We start from the raw sequence: 3,758 nt of genomic DNA, 5'->3' as shown, positions 1-3,758 counted from the left end.
TTTACACAATTGATGTGTGTATGGATTGGGATAACAGTTATATGAGCCCCTAATAAAATGTTAAGAAAAAAAAATTATTATTCCTGTGGTTCAACTGATATTCCTTCTACAGGCTCTGTCATAGGCCCGTCTATTCTACTTTTTCATCCTTGTAAAATGACCATGCGGATGAGGGCCCCTAATCTGTCAGCTCTGGGTTTTCTTTGAGCTCCAGTTCCATGTATCCAATAAATGCTATAGGCAACTAAATAAAACTCATCTTGTTCAAATGTCTGCAAGCCCCATTATTTGTTCTTCCTCCAAAATTACTTTTCTAGATTAATGACACTACAAAATAGAATACAGCTATAGAAATATAAAATTTCTTAATAGGCTCTTTAAGTCATGTCTCCATAACTCCCACCAAATGAGTGGGTGGGACCATGCAAACAAAGGATTAACCAGTTTTAGTTTTACTTCCCTGGCTATAGAAATGAGCCACCTCAGAATCAAGAACAGAACGAATTTTCTAGGATCTTCAAGGATGAAGAGCTGTCAATGGTGCACCTTAGAGGTCCCTGCGTGAAGTGGCAGAGGCAGCGATGACATGCATACTGAGATTAGAGACCAGGCAAGACCATGAGACAGAGAAGCCGCTTGGAGACTATAAGACGTGGCCAGAGGAACAGAAGGCTTCTTCACCCAGGAGGCAGAGGTCAAGGAACCATGTGGCTAAGAACCTGAGGACCAGAGACAGACTTGGCTGCTGGCTGATGAGAGGTACTGCTGTAGACAAAAGACTATATTTTTAATATTTTATGATCTTGCCTTGTGTAACCTGTTGAGTTTCCATAGTAAACCACCATAATTGTAAGTAGTGTCCATTGAGCTTTATGTGGCCATTGCAACAGATTACTGAATGCAGCATAAAAGTGGAGTGCCGTGGAAGGTAGAGTTGGTATAAGACAAAGGAGGACAGTCTGACCTCTGCCTCCTGTCCTAGGCATTGGGCTGGTGAAGAGTTGGACTTTCCTTCTCCTTTGGAGAGAGAAAGAGAGAGAGACAGAGATGGAGATGGAAGGAAGGAGGGAGGGAGGGAGGGGGAGGGGGGAGGAGAGAGAGAGAGAGAGAGTGAGAGTTAGAGTTGACCTCCAGGCCATTTACTCAATATCAAAAGTGATACCCTTTGAAGTCGCCTTGCTCACTTGTCACCCAAGCCTTTACCCATCCATACAGACATATATCCAAACATTCACAATTTGGCGGTGGGGGGTGGGCGAATGGAAGGAGATGTATAATGTACACTTTAATAAAACACAAAACAAGGGTGAGGAAGATAACGTGATTTGCCCTTTCTGAAAGATCGGTTCTGACATTAGAATTCTCCCTTAGGGTGGCAATGCCATCCATCTTTCTCCAGTTCTTCCTGCTTCTTTAGGAGACAAAAGTTTTCTACTTAAAGAAAACCAACAAATAGTAAAAATCTCTAATTAAAATATTCCTTTAATTCTGTTTCTTAAATATATTTCACTTGACCCAGTTAATCACACCAGCAGTCATTAAGTTACCGTAAACCATTCAGTGACTCTCACTGACAAAGCTCTTTATTACCTGGCCCTATCCTCACCTGCCAACTCACTATCGATACCACCCATCTCAAACAAATCACCCTCAGGTCTCTACGTTTTCTATATTCTGCACTCTCCCATCATCCATAGTTTACTCCAGAAGTTTTCTCTAACAGAATGTACTTCCCTGCCGATCTCTCACTGCTGACTTGCCTAAGTAAATTGCACTCTACCTTTCCCTCAGTTTCATAATATCTATAATTATTTTATAATGATGTCTGCTAATAATATAACCACTTAATATCAAGGCCTTGCCTATACACCTCTCATATCAGTTTAATCATCAGAAGTACTATTAGATTCTACAATTTGCTGGAAACACAGTGATAAATTAAGTAACTTGCCAGCCATGAGAAAGATAATAATACAAGGCCTAGAAATTAAATCCTAATCTTGAACCTATGCTTTAAGCATACCCACAATGCTTTCTCTAAGGATCCTGGGTGTGACAACAATGAAATATTCTGCTACTAAATGAAATACTGGAGGTTCAAACCTGCCAATGGCAGTCTGCTCCCACAAAAATTGCCCACTACCATCTAACTGATTCTGATCCATAGTAACCCTATGGATGGACACAGAACTGCCCCCATTGGGTTTCCAATGCTCTTTACAAAGGCTGACAAACAAATCTTTCTCCCACAGAGCAGTTAATGGGTTTGAACTGTTGACCTTTCAGCTATAAGCCAACATTTTAACCATTGCACCACCATAATGAGTAAGAATCAATTCCAAAATACACAATAATATACTGCTTTCTCTAGAAGGTTTCTTAAGGATTGTTATTGTTAGTTCACATCAAATTGATCCAATTGTGCATGGAATAGAACTGCACACTAGGGATTTCAAGACTGTAGCCTGTGGGAAATAGATTACCAAGATCAAGTCTATCTTCTGGAGGATCCTCTTGGTGGATTCAAACCACCAGCCTTGTAGCTTGTAGTGGAATAGAACATTTGCACCACGCAGAGACTCTTAAGAATTAGGTAACCTTTTAATACATTCCCTTATCATTTGTGGCTCACGTACGGATCACATTACTATAGCTGCCTCTGTGCTTCTGATTTCCCAAACTAAGCTCTGTGAAGGAAAACACATCTACCTTGTTAACCATTATATCCGCAGCACTAAACTTAGTCCTGGACACACCTTCAGTACTTCTGCTGATGACCAAATGAACTGCACTAGGTAGCATTTCAAAGTAAAACTTTTGTGCCAGGCACTTCCAAAGAACATGCATTATCTTCATTTAATATACCCACCTATGGCCATGGAATTAATTCAAACTCATAGCGATTCTACATCGTTTCCAAAGCTGTGAACCTTTATGAGCACAGATAAGTCCACCTTTCTCCCACAGAACAGCTGGTGGGTTTGAACCAACAACCTTTTGATTAGCAATCCAATGCTTACCTGACAGAATCACACAATGCCTCTTCATATTATACATACTCTTCATTAATGTTTGTTTTAATAATAAGAAAATTAAAGAAATGTGTCCAAAGTCCCAGAACTCACAGGTATTAAATCAGGGTTAAGATTCATGAAGTTAAGATGGATGGATGGATGGATGGATGGATGGATGGATGGATTCAGTGAAATTTATTTTGGCTGCTCAGTAGCCTTTTTAATTTCCTGGTTTGGAGCTATATTCTGGAAGCAGAGATCTAAGGAAATGATTATTGGACAAGAAAAATCTTATCTCTAAGACAATCTTCACCCTCAAAAGTTTCAAATTGGTTGGAAAGAACAAAAATGAAACAAAAAGGTACTAATATAATACAAGATAGGCTATCTCTAAGATATAGACTTGTTCATTTCTTTTAAAGAAATTAACACAAACACACATTACTTGACTTTGTTAAGCACCACAAAAACATACAAATGAGTAAAAATTTTGTAATAAAAATGGCTATGTTGAATACAAAGGAATATAAAAGTCACAAACACACATATACATAAATAAGTCAAAGTAGGCACTATTTCTTGTCAGCAGGCTGTTGTTTTTAATTTGGAGAGTGGGGAATAAAAGGAGAGTGAATCTTATCTTCTAAGATTCAATGATAGAACAATACCGAGTGAGATAGTTTATTGGGCCAGCCTGGCCGATAAACACAAGTGGGATTAACTGAAGGGCAGAGAGATAAATGG

Source organism: Echinops telfairi, unplaced genomic scaffold (assembly GCF_000313985.2).
Source record: "Echinops telfairi isolate 266 unplaced genomic scaffold, ASM31398v2 ScPeMD7_443;HRSCAF=831, whole genome shotgun sequence".
In the NCBI taxonomy this organism is placed as follows: Eukaryota; Metazoa; Chordata; class Mammalia; order Afrosoricida; family Tenrecidae; genus Echinops; species Echinops telfairi.
The sequence above is the reverse complement of the archived record's forward strand: the minus strand, read 5'-3'. Positions refer to the sequence as shown.